This window comes from Elephas maximus, chromosome 1, assembly GCF_024166365.1.
Source record: "Elephas maximus indicus isolate mEleMax1 chromosome 1, mEleMax1 primary haplotype, whole genome shotgun sequence".
Classification (NCBI taxonomy): domain Eukaryota; kingdom Metazoa; phylum Chordata; class Mammalia; order Proboscidea; family Elephantidae; genus Elephas; species Elephas maximus.
This window is the reverse complement of record NC_064819.1, coordinates 119,324,300-119,345,852: the sequence shown is the minus strand read 5'-3', so window position 1 is coordinate 119,345,852 and position 21,553 is coordinate 119,324,300. Positions and strand designations below refer to the sequence as shown.

Sequence of the window (21,553 nt, the reverse complement as noted above, 5' to 3'; positions counted from 1 at the left end):
TTCCCCAAATGATGAAACTGAAGCACAGAGAGGTCAGGCACCTGGGCCCAGGTTATATGGGTGTCAGTGTCAGCATCAGGATTCAGACCTGTGTCCAAAGTCTTTGTCTCCTATAACCAGCAAGGCAAGGAGGATGAACCGTGGAGTACAAAGTCTGTAATCCCAGCTCCTCAGTTTACTAGCTGTCGGTGTGACCTCATGCACGTTGCTTAACCTCTCTATACCTCGATTTTCCTCATCTGTAAAATTGGGGTTAAAAAAAAAAAAAAAAAGCACTGCCCTCGAGTAGATTCCAACTCATAGCAACTCTAGGACAGAGGAGAACTGCCCCATAGGGTTTCCAAGGCAGTAAATCTTTTTGGAAGCAGACTGCCACATCTTTCACCCAGGGAGCATCTGGTGGGTTTGAATCACTGACCTTTTGATTAGCAGCCGAGTGCTTTAACCACTGCATCACCAGGGCTCTTTATTGGGATAATAATGGTACCTAAACCTCACAGGATCACATTGCTGTTGTTTGGTCCCATTGAGTTGATTTCCACTCACATCGACATCTTGAGATAGAGCAGAGCTGCCCTATAGGGTTTTCTAGGCTGTAATCTTTATAGGGGCAAGATAGCCACATCTTTCTCCCATGGAGCAGCTGGGTGGGTTAGAACAGCCAAACTTTTGGTTAGCAGCTGAACACTTAACCGTTACGTCACCAGAGCTCCCTCGTGGAATCGTAGTGATGGTTATATGAGTGAATACAAGTAAAGTATTTAGAACAGTGCCTGCCATATGAGAGTCCTTAATAATTGTTGGCTACTATGATGAAGATGATGATTCTACCACATGCTCTTCTATACGTCCAAGTTACTAAAACTTTTTAAGTCTAAGAAACTTAGATCCAATTATAACATCCTGCTGTCCTTTGATCTGAGTATATTGTTAGAATGGGGCAAGGTGCTAAACAAGAATCATGCTCCTATATTTTAAGATTACATTTATTTTAAAAAGCAGAGAAGAACCACAAACAAAAAGACACTATACACATAAATCAGCATGTTACAGGGGCCAAATGCACAAGGGGTCTTAAGAAGTGACCTTTAAATATTAGTTAACAAGTTCAGTAACTCACAGTATGCCAAGTATTCAAGCTACTTTCCAAACATAGCAAGTTCAAAAAAGTATTTCATACTAATCAAATCATCAAAAACAAAACAAAGTTAAAAGTGGACTAACGTGTGTATGAAAGGATTTTAGAGAGGCTCAGTGACCTGGGCAGTACAAAGTCAGTCAAAATACAAGGGTGGGCCTAAACTGGGCACAAAAGGAACATGGGGTGACAGGGAGGTCTAGGAGGTCTGCCAGAGAGAAACAGCTGTGCATCTGAGACAAGGCAGCTTAGGCCAGCTACTCAAGCGATAGCCTGCCTTGCTCAGAACCAGACGGGTGCTGTCCTATGGGTCAGGACTCCTCTGTTCTAGCCCCGGCCATGAGAATAACTAGCAGCAAAGCCTAGAGCACTCAAGGTGGCAAACAACATCCAACAGCCAGTGAATATAATTATGAAAAGGAAGGGAAATGGGTGGGACGAATTACCCATGATTTTTTTCCCCTCGGCCTTTGAACTAAGAACCTCCAAACTCAAATGGGTTATGTTCCAAACACTCATTTGTAGGTCAGAGTTGGAAACTCAGAATGCATTTCCAATTGCACAGGAACATTACATATTGTGATTAAGTCTTCAGCCAGGCCTGTAAAAGTCTACTCAACCCATAATGCAGTATAAACATGCCTTCTCAAAACTTTCCAAAGGCTTTCCACTGGTTACAGAACAAGGTACAAATTCCTTAGCTTCACATTCAGGGCTCTCCTAACATGGGCACATTCTAATAATACCATCAACATTTTTGTTGGTCTAGAGAGCTTAAAAAGTACTTTTTTATACCACATTCCACCAGCACAACCACCCAGTGAGCAATCAGTTATTGTGAACTGAACTTTAGATAGGCAATATAACATGTAAAGCATTAGAGCCACACCTTAAACCAGCCTCACTGGTTGTAAGTCCAATGTCCTTGTCACCACAGCACAACTGCCTCAATGGCCTTTCTAAACTCAACCCATTGACACGCCAACTGGGTCTCCACCCTAGCTGCATATTAGAATCACCTGAGGGGAAGCCCGGTATTGTCTAAGATGGGCCAGGACTGGGAACTTGGGTTAAAGCATGCATTTTCAACAGGGGAAATATCAACCCCAGGGGGATGAAAATTGGCTGGGGGCATGTAAAAAAAATCCTAGCTCTTCCACAGGGCTATAGTACTTAAACGGATACACAGTATATCTGTGATATTAAAATGCCATGGGGGGAACCAACAACTCAAATAAAAAACTAGTCCATAGGACAAATAGCCCACATAAACCACAGCCTCTTCTAGCCTGAGACCAGAAGAACTAGATGGTTCCTGGCTACCACTACAGACCATTCCGATCAGGGAAACAATAAAAGGTCCCAGACAGAATGGGAGAAAATTATAGAACAAAGCTCAAATTCCTAAAAAAAAACACCAGACTTAACTGAATTGGCAGAGACTAGAGGAACCCCCAAGACTACCAGCCTAAGATACTCTTTTAACTTGGAACTGAAGCCACTCCTAGAAGTCACCTTTCACCCAAATAATAGATTGGCTTATAAAATAAACATTCACCTGTGAGGAATGCACACCCTTAAACAATTCAACTATATGAGACCAAACGGTAAACATTCACCCAAAAGCAAAACTGAGAAGGCAAGGAGGAGCAGGGAAGCTAGATAAATGGAAACAGAACAAACAAAACGGAAATAATGAGAATGCTGACACACTGTGAAAATTGTAACCAATGTCACAGAACAATTTTATAAAAATTATTAAGTGGGAATTTAATTTGCTGTGTAAACTTTCACCTAAATACTTTTTTTTTTAAATGTCATGGGGTAGTGTAATTAGAGAAAAGAGTATGCCTAAAAAGCTTCCTTCACCAAAATTCACTGCCATTGAGTCAATTTCGACTTACAGCAACACTACAGAACAGAGCAGAACTGCTCCCATAGGGTTGCCAAGCAGTGGCTGGTGGATTCAAACTGTCAACCTTTTGGTTAGCAGCCAATCTCTTAACCACTGCACCACTAGGGTTCCAAAAAGTTTCCTTAGGGAGGATGATAATGAAAATAAGATCAAGAAATAATGAGTTAAGGTGATGAAAAAAGTTAATTGTTAACTCTTGCCATCTGCATAAAGGAATCTCTCATCTCATACACCTGTCCAAAAGTTGCCAGAACTGTATAAAGATCTGCTAACCAAAAGACCAAAAAAACCAAACCCACTGTCATCGAGTCAATTCAGACTCAGTGACTCTACAGGACAGAGTAGAACTGCCCCATAGAGTTTCCAAGGAGTGCCTGGTGGACACCAGCTGCCGACCTTTTGGTTAGCAGCTGCAGCACTTAACCTCCTTGGAGGGGGTCAAAGGTGATGAGGGCTTGGAGGCTGTAGACTGACTATACATGGTAACCTTCAGAACAGTGGGCCTGATCAAATACAAATTTTAAATAGTCAGGAATTCTTTTTCTTTAGCATTCTCTAGGCCAGAGTGTGGTGGGGCATTCCTTCTTATTTTAAGTTGGCTTCGAAGGACTACCAAACTGGGGAGGTTCAGAGTGACTAACTTCCCCTCTATCTTCAGCATAAATCAAAATGAGGCTCTAGGTCAGAGGAAGATGTAAACTCTTGGGGGTTTGTTATGGATTGAATTGTGTCCCCCAAAAATGTGTGTCAACTTGGCTAGGCCATGATTCTCAGTATCCTCTGGCTGCTCACCATTCTGTCATCTGATGTGATTTTCCCATGTGTTGTAAACCCTACCTCTATTATGTTAATAAGGCAGGATTAGAGGCAGTTATGTTAATGAGGAAGGACTCATTCTACAAGATTAGGCTGTATCTTGAATCAATCTCTTTTGGATATAAAAAAGAGAAGTGAGCAGAGACAGGGGGACCTCATACCAAGAATGAAGAACCACAAGGAGAGCACGTCCTTTGGACCTGGGGTTCCTGTGCTGAGAAGTTCCTACCCTAGGGGAAGACTGACAATGAGGACCTTCCCCCAGAACCAACAGAAACAGAAAGTCTTTCCCTGGAGCTGGCACCCTTAATTTGGACCTCTAGCCTCCTAAACTGTGAGAGAATAAATTTCTGTTTGTTAAAGCCTCCACTTGTGTTATTTCTGCTATAGCAGCAGTAGATAACTAAGACAGGGTTAAATAAAAAAAAAAAAGTAAAATTTTAAGAAATTCAGACCCATCGGACAAGTGGGTCTCTCCAAAGGCAGAGAAACTGGCCAGCTGTGGCAGTTAGGAGTTCCAAATGAGACATGATGCATAACGAGGAGGGGATATAAAGACCATGCCTGAGCAAGCATGGGTGTAAGCAGAAGATTGGGAGCAGAGGGGTGATAGCGCAGAGTCTCAGAGAAAAGATGTCCTGATCTACTGTAGTCTTTTGATACTGCTGGATAGAAGGGTCATTCCAGGCCAGCAAGGAAAAGAAAGGCTCCTGTGACCATGTCATTCCTCTGCTTGAAAATCTTTTAGGACACTTAGCCTCTAAGTTACTCAGTTGGGTGAAAGAAGTCAGTGACAACCAGAGACGGAAAGTGAAAGAGTACAGCAATAGAAAAGGAAGGCAATGAAAGAGTGCACACCATAAAAAGACAGTAGAAAGTAGGATGAAAAGGATATAAAAATCATAATTTTAGAGTGGGGAAGAGTTTAAAGATGATTCTATACTTCTAAGAGCTGCCCCAACTCCTGTCCCCCACTTGTCCTCTGCAAACCAGTGCTTAGACTGCTGCATAAGCATCAAATTTCTGGACCCAACCCTCAGGGTGTTTGATTCAGCAGGTCCACAGTGGGGCCAATGTAGTTTAACAAAGCTCCCCAGGTGACTCTGATGAGCACTCAGTGGGATGAAGTTCCAGACCGGATCTTAGCAATATGGAAACCAGCTGGTTAGAAGACAGTATTAAAATCAGAACCCAGTTCTCTCCCTTCTCATATGAGCATCCTCCGCCTCCTGATTACCCTGCTCTTTATTTCTATATGCTGACACAGTCCAATTTCTAGCTCTATTTGCAGAAAAAGTCTTTTCTCTGAAGCCACTGTCATCTTTGGAGAGTGCCCCCTCCTCGTTTTTACGACTCAGGGAACAGAAAGCACATCCATGCTTATAAGACTCTATTTTCCACACAAATGATTTATCTGCCAATTTTCGATGTTATTTTTCAAAAAACGCAGCAGTAGAGAGAACTCAGTGAATGCTAAAAGGAGAAGGCTAACATGGCCTCCAGGAGCCTTGGCCTAAGAGGACTGGGGTCTTCCCAAATCAGCAGGCCTCTACATAGTTACATTTTTATAAAAGGCAGCAAAATATTAGGATCCAGTCACTTTTCAAAGATTTCTTCCCCTATATATAAAACTCTACAACTGATGTGTATTCTTCCCCCATTACACATTCAAGATTTGAAATCTACTGCCATTATGAGGCACATCAAAGAACCACGCAAACCAAATGTTAAGGGAAAATTTCATGGCCTTCCCCATGTGTGGTTGCCAGACAAAAATGATAAGACACAGAAACACACTCAATACTCAGTAATCAGTAATCAGAGTAGCAAGGCGAGTACTGACATTAAGTCACGTTTCATGAAGAACTGAAAGGGAGCTAGCCTAGAGAAGAGATTTGCAAGGGACACCAAATGACCTGTGGATATTTGAAGGCTTGTCACATAGTAAAAGAACTAGACTCCTTCAGTATGGTCCAACAGCAGGTAACCAAAGAAAGGAAATTGTTTTTCTATACATTGAGCTAAAATTTGACAGAATCCTCTGTGGATAGAGTGAAATCTCTATTCAAGCACAAGCCAGATGACCACATGGTACGGTTTAATGAAGGGAACTGAAGAATCAGATGGGTGGTTGATATACAAAGTGCTTTCTTGACCCTAAGATTCTGTAAATTCAATTTCCCTGCACATTCTCCTCCCACTCGATTTTTACCAACATTCTTAGATAACAGCTTGTGGTATGTAATTTGGCCTATAATTAACTAGCACCAAGTACGGTGTTTGCAAGAAGCAGCAAAGTAATCTACAGGTTATGTGGTGTCATAAGACAGTATCTAAAATTCAGCTTAGCACATCATGTCACATCTCCTGGTAAATAGGAAAAAAAAGAAAACTGATCAATTCACAGAGCAAAAACACAGCACTACTTTTCATGTGTGTTGGCAGGAAGAAGAAAAGAAAGGTTTCAGTAAAACAATATCATCAAGTTGGTTTTTTCATGAGGATATATGCTACAATACATTTAGTTTTTTATGGAAGAATTCATGTCCTGCCTGACGAGTTACAAAGAATTTTTAAATATCATGGAATTTTAACTGATTCCTGTTAGTATTTTCCGTGTTAATAGAAGTTTCCTGTTCTACTATTGTTTTGTTTTGTTTTCATTGTTGTTGAAAATATACAGAGCAAAACGTATGCCAATTCAACTATTCCTACATGTATAATCCAGTCCCATTCTATTTTTAACTAAAAATAAAAAATAGCCTCATAGATGAGAACAGCAATATGAGTGGGAATGACAGTCCAAATGAAGGGCTGTAATGCCTCCAAGCAAGAGCAGTCTAGCCATAGCTTTAACTCCGGCGCCACAGTGAGGGTCAGGGGAGGGGAGGATTTGGAGACCTTAAAATTTAAGCTTGGGTGACGTATCCCAGCACCCAACCTATTTTTTGTGTATATTTGCGGTGGCAGAGCCAGAAGTATGACATCATTCAATAGTGTTTGCTCTGGCAGCCCTTTCTAGGATGAGACGCTCATACCTTAACCAGGCTCAGCCTTCCCCACTAATGGGGAATCTCCCAAAAATACACACATGGGTTAAATGCCTGCAAGAAGTCACAGAGAACGAACTCTCTGTGCAACCATTCATCCTCCACATTATGAAGAAGCATATTCCACTAGGACCCAGAATGGGAAAAATAGAGTAAGAAAGAGTTTTGTTACAGTCAATGAGATTTCAATACTTTGCCCATAACAGATGAGGTGGCCATTTGTCTAGTAATCCTGAGTCAACCACAGTCAAAACACTAACCAATTGCTTCACTGTCCATGAATCTAGTAGGGCCTGGACTTCTGCCCAGCAACTGTGTAAGCATTGGAAAGTTTCCCTCCCATGCATTCACTGCTCAAAGTCATTCACTTATGAGGATAATGGAAACGCCAACAACTTTCCTGTTTATCAAAATGCCAAAGCTACCTTCCAGAGTTAGGCTACATTGACACTGATGGAATAAACTTCATCTTCCTTCTCTCTAACCTCCTCCATTTCGACAGTGTCCTTCATTAATCTGCATTTTCTCTGGCACTATGTGGACCTTTATTTTAGTGTTGCCCATCTGTTAAAAAGCTCAAGAGGCAAGTTCAAACCATGTTCCTTGGTGTCTGTCTGGCATGTGAGCTTTTGCTATTGCTGTATCCTCCCCAACTCCTCTGCAATTTTCCTCCCTAGATTGCTGTGTTCTTCTTGTCAAGGATCTCTACTCCTTACTAGCCACCTGACACTTCAGCAGTAGATGAGCTGTTCTTATGGGACCCAGAAATCCACAGCTGGGGTAAGAACAAAGAGAAAAGGTCTCTCAATGCATGACAACTGCAGTAATTACATTTTCTTTAGCAAGTTTTATTTCAAACCCATCACTGACAAAGCCTAAATACTCTTGACTGGCCCCATACAAAAACAAAAAGAATGGAACAACTTCATAAAATTAAAAAAAAAAAAAGAAACAGCATTAGAAACCAAAGTATTAACCTTGAAGGTTCCCAAAGTCACTCTTGCAAAGCAGCATCAATAATGTAAGCCTTAGCAGTTACTGAAAAAATGCCTCCTTGATAGCCAGGAGTTCTGAGAATCTGAGAAAGACTACCAAGGAACAATAGCCTGAGAAGGAGGAGAGAATGTATTAAGATGAACAAGTGATTACTTCTCAGATAATAATTGGGACCATCCAATATTATCAGAGTAAATAAGGGTACAAAGTAGAGAAACTGCACCATCGCAAATTACATAGTACCTCAGAGTCCATGGTGGTTCAGTGGTACAATTTTTGCCTTCCATGCTGGAGACCTGGGTTTGATTCCTGACCAATACACTTCATGCACAGCCACCACCCATTGTCCATGGAGGCTTGAGTGTTGCTATGATGTTGAAGAGGTTTCAGCAGAGCTTCCAAGCTAAGATGGGCTATGAAGAAAGGCCTGATGATCCATTTTAGAAAATCAGCCAATGAAAACCCTATGGACCACAACGGTCAGATCCACTACCAATCATGGAAATGATGAAGGACAGGGCAGAATGTCCTTTCATTGTGCATGAGGTCACCATGAGTCTAGGGCTAGCTTGATGACAGATAACAAAAACAACAACAACAAAACCTCAGTGTGTAGACTGGCTCTCAGTAATAGGCACCACTGAGGTCCAAGTCATGGGACTTAGCCATCAAGCTCAGAAGGCACAATGTTGAGGGCCCATGACATTTTTAGGGGCCCTCGAAAATTAGTACAATAATAATGAGTCCAGCCTGGTGTTATGGGTGGAATTGTGTCCCCCAAAAATATGTGTTGTATATATTTGTGGTTATAATCCCATTTGGGAATGGGTTGTTTTTGCTATATTGAGGCAAGATCACTATAGGGTACGTCTTGAGTCAATCTCTTCTGAGACATAAAAGAGATTAAAGAAGAAAGTGATAGAAGCGAGATGCCAAGCCACATGAAGACTGCCCAGGAGCAGAAGCTCAAAAGAGATAAAGCCCTTCCTCCAGAGCTGACAGAGAGAGAAAGCCTTCCCCTAGGGCAGGCACACTGAATTTGGACTTCTAGCCCCTAAACTGTGAGAAAATAAATTTCTGTTTGTTAAAGCCACCTATTTGTGGTATTTCTGCTATAGCAGCAATAGAAAACTAAGACAGAATTTGGTACGGGGAGTGAGGTGCTGCTCTAACAGGTATCTAAAATGTGGAAGCAGTTTTGGAATTGGGTAATGAGTAGAGGCTAAAAGAGTTATGGAAACCCTGGTGGTGTAATGGTTAAGTGCTATGGCTCCTAACCAAAAGGTCAGCAGTTCGAATCTACCAGGTGCTCCTTGGAAACTCTATGGGGGCAGTTTTACTCTGTCCTACAGGGTCACTATGAGTCAAAATCAACTCAATGGCAATAGGTTTGGTTTTTGGTTTTTAATAGTAAAAGGGACCTGTGGTGGCACAATCGTTGAAAGTATTTGTCTGCTAATCAGAAGGTCAGCTGTTCAAAGCCACCAGCCACTCCTTGGAAACCCTATGGGGCAGTTCTACTCTGTCCTATAGGGTCCCTACGAGTCGGAATTGACTCGATGGCAACGGGTATTTTGGTTTGGTTTGGTCTGGTTTTTTAAATAGTAAAAGCCTAGATTGCCTCGTAGGGACTGTTGGTAGAATTATGGATGTCAAAAGCAATTCTGGTGAGGGCTCAGAGGGAAGCGAAGAGAGCTACAGAGACAGTCTCTATCATCTTAGAGAATACATAGGATACCAGCAACAGAATGTTGCTAGAAATGAGGATGTTAAATGTGCTTCTGGGAAGGTTTTAAAAGAAAATGATGAACATGTGATCGGACAATAGAAGAAGGGCGATGCTTTTTATGCAGCAGTGAAGAACTTGTCTGAATTATGTTCAAACGTCTGGTGGAAGGTAGAATTTGTAAGTAACGCGCTTGCATATTTAGTGGAGATTTCTAAGCAAGATTTTAAATGGGCCACGTGGTTTCTCCTTGCTGCTTACAGTAAGATGTGAGAGAAAAGACATAGACTTAAAAATGAACTGTGCAAAATGAAAACAAAACAAAGATTTTGAAAATTCTGTTGTACAAACTAAGGACACATGTACTAGAGTTTGCACCAAGGATGTGGCTACATCAAGTTTTGGTAAAGAGATTAAGCCTATGACTGATGGATCTAACAAACTGCCACAGCAGAAACTCCATGAGCTTAGAAGGAAAGGAGAGAACACTGGCTGCCTCTAGGAATTCTACAGGCTGAAAACAGGCCAAAGGAGCTACATCTTTTGTCCTACAAGAACAGAAAAGAAACATCCTTGGAGCAACGTGGAGATCAGCAGAACTGCTGGAAGGAACACAGGAAACAAAGCTCCCTCAGTATCAAATGGTGGAGACATGGCCTCTGAGGTTTCAAAGGGTGGGGCCATGATCTACTGGGTCTCAAAGGATGGGGCCACAGCCCCTTAGGTTTCAAAGAGTCAATCTTCGTCAATTAGGTTCTACAGTATGAGACTGCCATTAAAGTGTGCCAGGGGAATGGGGCCACCACCCAAAGCTGAGGGGGTGGAGCTGCCATGCTGAAGGGGCAGAAAAACAGCACTTGCTGGGGCCGAGGTCTCCACTCAGATGGACTAGGAGAATGGAGCCTCTCAAAGCCAAGGGAGCAGAGTTACTGTACCAGTGGACCTGGAAGGCAAAGCTGAAGCCCAGGGCTGATGGGCCTCCACCCAGAATCCAAAGGGCATGGCCAACACCCAGAGTCTGGAGGGTAGAGTCATTGCCCAGATGGTCTCAGAGAACAGAATTATTTTCAAGTCTTGAGAGCTAACATAAATTGTTCTGCTGGGTTTTGGACTTGCTTCATGGCCGTTGTCCCTGTTTTCCCTCCAATTTCTTCCATTTGTAATGGAAAATGTCTACTTTGTCCCTGTTTTACCACTGAGCTTTGGAAACAGATAACCTGTAATCTAGATTTCCCAGGTTCAGAGATGAAGAGGAATTTTGCCCCAGTATGGAATATGCCTCAAGTCTCACTCATATTTAAATGATTCAGAAGATGAGATTTCGGACTTGGGGTGGATTTAAAACTTTTGGGATGATATGATGGGGTGAATATGTTTTGCATGTGGCAAGGACATGAATTTTGGGAGGCCAAAGGGTAGAATGTTATGGGTTGAACTGTGTCTCCTCAAAAATATGTGTTGCAAATCCCTTTTTTTAATATCTATGTCTGTGGTTATAATCTCATTTAGGAATGGATTACCTTTGTTATATTAATGAGATAAGATTAGCGTAGGGTGTATCTTGAGTCAATCTCTTTTGAGACATAGAGATTAAGCAAGCAAGAGAGAAGCAGAGACTGGGGAAGAGAGACTTCAAGTCACATAACGATCACCTAGGAGCAAAAGCTCAAAAAAGGCAAAGGATCTTCCTCCAGAACTGACAGAGAAAGCCCTCCTCTAGAGCCAGTACACTGAATTCAGACTTCTAGCCTCCAACACTGTGAGAAAATAGATGTGTTTGTTAAAGCCACCTATTTGTGGTATTTCTGTTACAGCAGCACTAGATAACTAAGACACCCAGGTTATACCTATTATATTCATAAAATATAACTTGTAATATTTTTTATGGCAGAAGGGGCCCATGAAGGCAAAATGTCTTGTATATATATAGCTGTGTCCTTGAGAAAAAGCAGATGTTAGCAAGGCAAGTTGCTCAGGGTCCAAGGCCTATGCATGGGAGCCCAGAGGGCATTCAAATGACGTCTGCATTAGCACAAATGCTTTCCTGCAATAAAAACTGAACAGTGAACTCTGCACATTACAATTGGTACAAAGTAAATCATTTTGCTTTCAATTGTTCAAAGAGAGCTTAGTGCAGGTTACAGATTCTTAAGTGCTCTCTGAATGATAAGGACAGAACAAGTCCAGCACCTGGAAAAAGAACAAATAAATCAACAGGTTCTTAAATTGCTCTTTGTATGTGGTTGGCACTTTAGGATATAAAAGAGTGGTAGCCCACAGTGCCATGACAATGTTAACATTCTAGTATGTTGCTTTGTTCTTTTTTTTTTTTTTTTTCCTGGACTTACCTGTTTCTCTTTTATTAATTTTTACTAAATTGTGGTTTTAGTATACATACACTTCAGTAATATCTTGTTTTTTTCATGTAATATTACATTATGAATCATTTGCTCTAAGTAGAGCACCTGGGATTCACTAAGATATGTGATAAGCCTCTTATGGTATCGTGGATAAAAACAGAGAAACGTGGGCTCCAGGATAAAATGGGGGGATTTGGAACTGCTTCAACAATCACAGTCAACTCAAAGGATGCTAACGAGTAGGGTCATTATCCACTCGTAGGGTCAGCATCTGCTTGTTGGAAAGACTGTGGGAGTATGAGGCAGGGCTTCACACTGCTCAATATTTTAACCGGTGAATTTAAGACACTGATATTGATCATCGGAGTGCCCACTAAGTGCAAGCTCCATACTAAGTGCTTTATACACACAGACTCATCTTACCCTTATAACAAGCTTGTGAGGTAGAGGCTTTTCCACTTTCTACTAAGGAACAATTACCTGGGAAAGAGTATGGGGATGGAAGCTCAAAGAGGTTAAGTAATTTGCTGAAGGTCATAAAACTTAAATAGAAGAAGTCTAAATTCAGCCTCCTGTTCCTATTTTCTTTCCATTTGATGACACATTTATTTCACTTTCAGGGTTCCTGAAATGAGCCCATAAGTTATGTGAAATTCAGGTGGGAAAAGATCACTTTAAAGGCAGCAACATCAGAGCTAATGAGCCATCAAGTCAGCCCTTGACTCACAGTGATCCCATGCAAGATGGAGTCAGACTATTGTGCTCCATATGGTTTACAATGGTTGAAATCTTTCAGAAGTAGATTACCAGGCCTTTCTTCCATTGGGTGGATTCGAACCACCAACCTTTTGGTTAGTTGTTATTGTCCAGTTGATTGACTCACGGCGACCCTCTGTGTTACAGAGTAGAACTGCTCCATAGGGTTTTCTTGGCTGCAGTCTTTATGAAAGCAGATCACCAGGCCTTTTCATTCACAGTACCCTTAGATGGGTTCGAACCGCCAACCTTTTGGTTACAAACCAAGCACAAACTGTGCCACCTAGGAATCTTTTCAGTTAGTAGCCGAGTGCCAATCATTTGTGCCACCCAGGATCTTTATGAGCTATCCTAATGAGATAATATTTAGCCCCATCAATTATAAAGTCTTGCATTTAGATCCAAAAAACTAAAATGCAGAAAAATGGAGTCCTGCACAAAAGCTGCACACAGGAAGAAGGCTTGGGGGTGGATTAAACTTTAAGTCCAATCTGAGTCCAAAAGTTATATGCTCAAAACTATACCTAATAACTAAACCATAAGCTCCATATAAAACCAATGGTTACATGAATTCATATGCTCTACGGCTGCATTCAGAAAAGTATTACGTCCAGAATGAAGAAGGTAATGGTTCTCTGCCCTGGCTGGAAAATCACATTTGAGTGTCTAGGTGAAATGCAACATCTCTATAAGAGCATAAACAGGCAAAATAAATGAACTAGAAAGCTTTAACTGAAGATGAGATTACATAAAAGGGGGTGGGGTGGGCTCAGGGGCAGAGAGAATGGTGACATGCATTCCTGCAAGCACATGGAAAGCCCCACTGCTCCCTTACCCTCCATTCTTTAGTGCACGCAGTGGTGGTTTCGGACTCCTTCACGGGTATATAAGCAGAAAAGGTACCTCCCCAATCCAAGACTCAATAATTTAGGGTTCTGCTAATTGCAACTTAGACTTTTCCTGCAGGGTTTACTACATATTCATTTAGTAAAAGTTTAGACACTTCTGTGAAGAGAGGGTGGAGGCATAATGTCTTCTTCAAGTACTTTTCAAGGACCCCTTGAACAGTATCTACCTCCTCCTCTTTCCTAATTCAATCTGCCAGAAGCATAAATCCAAAGAAGGATAAGAAGATAAATGCAAATAGCAACAAAGGGATGTGCTCAGATCTAAACGAGAAACGGTACCCGAGCGTCATTTCTCCAAAGTGCTTTTCCATTTTGAACCTTCATCATTGCATCACTTTGCCACTTAACTCACCTTTCTGGCAAGACACTCCAGTTATCATTTGACACTTAATTGCTTCTCTCTCTTTCACAACTCTTATCATCTCTTCTTTCTCTTCCTACCGAGCTTTAACCCAGCCTCTGATAATCCCCCACATGGACCACTCCTGCCACTTCTCCAGCCTCTCAGCCTATAGTACTGCAAACTGTGTCCAGTTCTCCATGGTCCTGCACGCTTAGCTATTGTGAGGGTCAGTGCTCTCCTGGACAACTTAAAACCCAAGATAGATGCATTGTACAAAAGCATTTAGCTGCCATAAATGAGTTTATATGCTCTGCTCTGAATGACTCATACCCCAAAAGATAAAAGAATTTGTGAAATGAGATTGAATGAGGATTAGGACCTAGAAGTAAAAGGGAGTACATTTGGCAAATCACTTCAATGACGTGTTCTAGGAAAGAGCCATGGTCACATTAAAAAAAAAAAAAAAGAACTTAATTTAGGAAGATTTTTTGACTTAACCCCTCCCTCCCATAACATCATACCTAAATATTATATATCATATACAATATACACAACATAGTCATACACATAGTTATCATGGTTCTATAAAAATGGGATGTCATCTAAGTCAACTGGCATAATAAAATCTATTCAGAAAACATTCTGCTTCCCACTTTGGAGAGAGGTGACTGGGGTCTTAAATGCTAGCAAGTGGCCATCTAAGATGCATCGATTGGTCTCAACCCACCTGGATCAAGGGAAAATAAAGAACACCAAGGAAACGAGGTAATTAAGAGCCCAAGACACAGAAAAGTCCACATAAACCAGAGACTACATCAGCCTGAAGCCAGAAGAGCTAGATGGTACCTGGCTACAATCAATGACTACCCTGACAGAGAACACAACAGAGAACCCCTGAGGGAGCAGAACAGCAGTGGGATGCAGACCCCAAATTCTTGTAAAAAGAGCAGACTTAATGGTCTGACTGAGACTAGAAGGACCCCGGTGGTCATGGCCCCCAGACCTTCTGTTGGCCCAGGACAGGAACCATTCCCAGAGCCAACTCTTCAGACAGAGTGGACTGGACAATGGGTTGGGGAGGGATGCTGGTGAGGAGTGAGCTTCTTGGATCAGGTGGACACTTGAGACTATGTTGGCATCTCCTGCCTGGAGGGTAGATGAGAGGGTGGAGGGCGTTAGAAGCTGATGAAAAGGATATGAAAGGAGAGAGTGGAGGGAGGGAGCAGGCTGTCTCATTAGGTGGAAAGCAATTGGGAGTATGTAAAAAACCATATAAATTTTTGTGTGAGAGACTGACTTGATTTGTAAACTTTCACTTAAAGCACAATAAAAATTAAAAAAAAAGGGATGTCATACAATCTTATCTGCATCTTTCTTTTCTGATATAAAAATATATCAAGAAAGTCCCTCTGTGACAACTAATTAATACAGCTCTACTTCATCTCTGATGGCTGCACCATAGCTATTGTGTGCATGCATCACAATCCATTCATTCACCCATTTCCCTGACCTTCTTTCTCTTTCCTTTTTTAAGGAAGGGAGGGGCTGCCACACAAAAAAAACACAGTATTAAAAAGTCTTCAACATATATCTTTACACACTGGTATTTTAAAAAAAAATGCCAGAACTGGGATTGCTGGGCTAGATTTTCAATTATAACAGATACTGCCAGAATGACTTCCCAAAGAGCCGTATCCTTCACATGTCATTCACATGGTCATCATTTGCCCTGCTTCCAAAAGATCAGGTTTTTTTAAAAAGACAATTTGTATGTAAGCTTGTATAGGTACAGACTACTACTGGAAAGATACAAAGTAACAAAACAGTGGCTATCTCCTTGGAAGGGAAGTGGGATCTGGGAAACAGGTGAAAAGGACGCTCACTTTTCACCATACACACTTTTGTGCTGTCTTAAAGATTATAGCCAACAAAACCCTATGGGGCAGTTCTACTCTGTCACGTGGGTTCGCTATGAGTCAGAATTGACTCAATGGCACCTAAAACAACAATATGTTATCATGCCCATATATTACACATTTAAATTATAAAACGCTCTTTAAAATATTTGTAGACATTTAAAAAAAAAAAACAAAAACTATTGAACATACAGCATTGGCTTTATGCTATTAAATGATGTGAACTTTAAATGAAGAGAATTTAGTTTAAACTTAATAATCATTTTTCATTACGCTAAATTCTAGGGATACAAACACTAAGGCAGCCTCTTTCCTCAAGAATCTCAGAGTCCGGTTGAGAAACACCTGTGTGCCAAACACTCAGACACAATACCAGACGGCAGCTGTGATGCTGGAACGGGAAAGGAAGCCAGCTCTCTGGACCCACTCAAGAGCCGGCCAATGGGTACACAGGTGAAATGTTAGACAACCACTACCTCTGACTGAAATTAGGGGCTGGAATTTTAGATGGGAATTATAGGTGACTGTTTTCTTCTGCCTCTTTAAACTTTGCTGTATTTGTCAAAGTTTCTAAACCTAGTATTTATTATTTTCAGGGGCCCCCCAAAAAAAAAGCCTCCCCAAAAAATCAACTGCCAGTATCAAAACTATTAACCCAAATGAATTTTTATTAGTTTAAAAAGTTGAGGCACTAATTCAAATGTTGGCTATTTTATCAGTCTTAATCTATTAATAAGAAGCTAACTTGTTTAAATGTTTTTAACAGGGAAGAGAGCTGAATTTTTAGAGGAAGTACACACTGTTTGTTCTGCATATAGGACAGCATTCAAAAGAAATCGTGGAAGAGCCAGAAAGAATAGGAAAGAAAGGTGTTGGCGAGAGGCTAATATGCATTGCCAGACACAACCCCCTCCCCTAAAGGACACCTGGCGAACTGGGACTCCAAAACCACAGTATCCATATGCTTTAACCCTCTCTAGCTCCCAGGTTAATACATTCAAAAGAAACATTTAGTTTACAAAGTAGCCTAGAAAATGTATAATATCTTGAATAAGGCACTTTGTTATATATGTCTTCTGATTGTAATAAACTATGTTCAAAGGCAACAACTACAAGTTTAACTCTATTTTGATTTTGGTAACTCAAAATGTACAAAAAAGGACTGTTTAGTACTTTCTTTTTTTTTTATAGCCACCAGGCATTTAGCATTTCCATCTTTTTCCCCTGTGTTTTTCTTACACAAGATTCAAGAATCTGTTGAGAGAGACACTAGAGAATCAATTCAAATCATGGATTAAAACACCTATATATTCAGTCAGATAATGAACATGGAAATTATTCTTGTACAGTAAATGGAGAACTCCAACCCATAATCCATTTTGTAGTCCAAGACTAAATTGCCCTGAATATAAATGCCAAGCCAAGAATGAGGAAGCATACCAAACAAGAAAAAAAAAAGTGCCCTTTGGTATCATGCTCACCATAATTTATATGCTAAAAATATCTAGTACATAACCCAGTGTCAAAAGCATTGCAGATTGAAGCCTCTTTTACTTAAAAATTGCTTCTGAAACTAGAATTACTTTAGAAACACCTTTATGCATTCACCAAAAGAACTCACATTATAAAAGCAAAACTTTCAATTAAAATTTTAAATGATTAGCAAGAAAAGAATACAGAGTTATTCTACTTCAAAAGTTACAAAGTAGGAGAGATGAAAACTAAAGGCAGCAACATGCTTGGGGACTCGTTAAACCTGCTTATATCCTGGAAACAGGAAGCATTTTGTTTTGACAGCACCATGGGCCAAAACCAAAGTATTATTTTTTAGTGCTAGCATTGAAAACAAACAAAAATAAAACATTTCTTAAAAAAAAAAAAAAAAAACAGTCTGCCTGTCTTCCAGGAAGATTGAAATCATATTGGCTAAAAAAAACAGTTGCACAGGGATGTCCAACTGTGTATGGTGAATCCTACCTTCATGTTTTGTGAATAAAGGTGCAGGGAGAATGTACAAAGCTTATCCACTGGAAACTGGCTCTTTCATTTCCCTACAGGCATAACAAGCAGGGGCCCATTCTTATAGTCTGGAGAGTCTCTGGGCCTCGACAGGTCAGGTTTATAAACAACTATTCCCACATTTCAATGACCTAAGAGAAAGAGAAAAGAAAGGACTGGATCTGAGCTAGGCCTCATGAATGTGTGTGTGTGTACATGCACACATGTAAATATGAGGAAGGAAGGGCCTTTATGGCAGAGTAGAAAACAGAAAGGTGAATCTGAAGTAGTGGATCATGAAGTGACCATGGTAGACTCTCATGGCTTGGAACTTCATGCCATACCACAACCACAAGTACCAGTGTTAAACGAAACAAAAGGGTACCCGTCATCCATGTGCCCCACATAGCACAGGCACTGTGGGACAGACACAAAAGTTTGAAATGTGATCCCTATCCTCAAGGTTTAGTTATACACTCACTCCCTTTGACAACTATGCTGGAAACCCAGAGTAGGAAGGGCCCTTTATTCCCAATCATTGGTAATTAACACAGCATGTGCCAGATGGAGCTGGGTGCTCTGTGTGCCTTAACTGCACTCCTCAACACCTTTGCCTAGGAGTAACATCATTCTCACTTTAAGGATGAGGAAACTGAGGCTCAGAGATGTTAAGTAACTTTGCAACATCACACAACCATTAGGGGATAGAACTAGGACAGCAACCTAAATCTGTTCAGCCCCAAAGCCCACTACACCAGGGTTTGTCTACGTGTGGCTCTAGGATGATCACCATCAACACCTGGGGCACTTGCTAAAACTACAGATTCCTGGTCCCACACACCACCCATACTGCAATCTAATGCATCAGGATCTTTGGGGGTAGGGCTCCAAAATCCTTTTTTTTTTTTTTAAGAACCCCCCAGGTGCTTCTGATAAATAACCAAGTTTGGTCCATTGTGGTGCCCCTGCCAGTCTCAGGCCAGAGAAAAGCACCCTGGTTCTTAATTCTTTATTTAACAGATGCTCAAGCTCAAGAGGTAAGGCAATGAGGTGTGCATGTGTGCGCACGCGCGCACATGCACACTGTTCAAGGACCATGTCGGCATAAGGCCCTATGCACATCACTCTTAAATGTCATCACTTAGGAAACCCATACTCCAATGGTTCCTAACCTAGGTTCCAGGAACCAAGGGGCCCAGAAAAATAGCAGTGTAGGTTTCAAAATCTATTTTAGTATTTCAAAGGCCAATAGAAACTATACATTTATCTCCAAAAGGCTCCATGGTCTCACTAAAATGTCTTCTGAAATAGGAAAATTTAATTCTTAGGCACTTAATAAATATGGAGCCTTGGCGGTATAGTGGTTATGAGTTTGGCTGCTAACCAAAAGGTCGGCAGTTTGAATCTACCAGTTGCTCTGTGGAAACCCTAGAGGGTCGCTATGAGTCGGAATCAGCTCAGTGCCAGTGGGTTTAATAAATATGTTGTGCTGGAGGCAAAATTCTGTAAAGTCATGCTGAAAATGTAGAGAATAAGTAGTACCTACTCCAACGGCGTAGTGGTTAAGTGCTACAGCTGCTAACCAAAGGATCGGCAGTTCAAATCCGCCAGGTGCTCCTTGGGAACTCTATGGGGCAGTTCTACTGTGTTCTATAGGGTCGCTATGAGTCGGAATCCACTTGACGGCACTGGGTTTGTTTTGATTTTTTTGTACTCCAACCAGGCTGCTGCTGTTGCAACGTTTGTGCACCTCCTCGTGTGGAGCTCCCTTGGGGACTCACTGATGAGCACAGCAGGCAGTGGGTTAGCACTTCAAGGCCATGTCCCATTTTTACACAGGACAGTGGTGTCACCCAGTTTGATCCACAACCTTATTATTTAGACTTGGTTCTAGTGACCCTAGTCACAAACATCAAAGACTTCCAATCACTGGTAATAGTGAAAGATTTGTGCAGATGCCCTGAGATTAATTCCCAAAGCGTTCCAAAGACGTTTTGAAATTTGAGTAAAACTCCTCCAAAGTGATTACTCTGAAGAGTAAAACATTCATTTGGTTGTGTAATTACCTCTTCATCTGCTAATGTAACACTTTTTCTAATTGAAACAAAAGTTTCACTACTCTGTGATCACAACTCACCTACGGTACAATTTACTGAGTTTAAAAACTAAGAAAATGGAATACAAAATGTAAAATTTCACTAAATCAATTCAGAAAAATATCTGATCAAGTTACACCAAGTTACGGAAGCTGCACTCCATAAGAAAATGAATTGGAGATACAGAAGTAAATAAAGAAGGAAGAGAAAAAAAGGAGAAGGAAAAAGAAGGTTGGGAATAAGCAGAAGAGGAAGTATGGATCAAGAAAAAAAAGCCATTAAGCTTCTTCTCCATACACAGAAAAGGAGGAAAGGATCCTAGAGTTCCACAAGGAGCTAGCAAATTTTTCATCACAATCTACCCTTCACTTGAACCATAGGCTTCAGATTACTATCATCTCCTATCAGTTCTCACTGAAAATCTAATTAGCTAGTTAGGCCTTTATCTTTAAAACCTTGATCTTCCAAGTTGAAGGGGATGGCCAAGAAGGTAAGGTGTTACCAAGAGTCTGGGATCCAATTCACAATGCACAGCCCTAGGAACTGTCAAGGTCTGTGTGAATCAGAGGGTGCAAACCAGCAACCCACACAGTCAAACCCATCTATAAACTTGATTTACATAGCCCACAGTGTGCTTTTAAAATTGTTGCATAAAAAGTCAACACTTAAAAATCAGGAGATTTCACATAAAAATCTTGATTTCTATGAGAAAAAAAAAAAAAAGCCTTGAGTGAGGTAGTTAACACCTGGCCCCCATTTCCACCTAGCAGGGACTGTCTGGTGGGGCAACTTCCTTTTTAGATGGTTGGCCACAGGTATGTCTACCTGGACCTCTTCATCTTATACTCTGCCCATGCATCCCTGCAGGTATTTGATTTTGTGGCTCCTAATGAAGCTTATCTATCCAACGAGCAGGCCTAGAAATTTGTGGGCTTTCTTAAGGGCAGTGACCTTCACACCCCGCTGCACATCGCCATCCACACCCAGGTCTCATCCTGGATACTGACTTCACCCAGAGCTGCCTCCTTTCACACATCTTCAACACCAATATCCCAGATCCAGCTACAACATCTCCCTCACTGCTCCTTCTCTTTTCTCCGTGACCACCAGCCCCTTGATGGGACTCCCTTCTCTGCCTAGCCTACACAGCATCCCAAATGCTTTCTCCTCAGAATTCTCAATGGCCGCGTGCTCTGATTCTGCCACCCCCTATTCTGTAGGTGGAACAGGCACCAACGATCTATCTTGTGCCATCCTAGGCCTGTATAGTTGAGCACTCTGGAAAAAACATAAACCACAATGGCTGACACTACCAAAAATTCACCCCAAACCCAGCCATGTCAGCACTCTTTCTCATTCCTTCCTCTCCACCTTCACCACTCCAGAAGCACTCCAGACTCAACCTCCACCTCCCTCACCTAGCAGGCCTGCTCCATCTTGTCCTTAACTGAGAAAACTAATGCCACCAGTTTGGATCTTACATTTATCTGCACCCATCCTTCCTCTCTTTCCTCAGATTTCTGACACTGGTACCC

At 41.4% G+C, this 21,553-nt stretch overlaps 1 protein-coding gene across 1 annotated transcript in view; it reads right to left on the bottom strand.

Annotated features, from left to right (window-relative positions):
• The window catches only part of LRRC1 (leucine rich repeat containing 1), a 165,573-nt gene that overhangs the window by 118,429 nt on the left and 25,591 nt on the right, over positions 1-21,553 (bottom strand). The window lies entirely within an intron of this gene.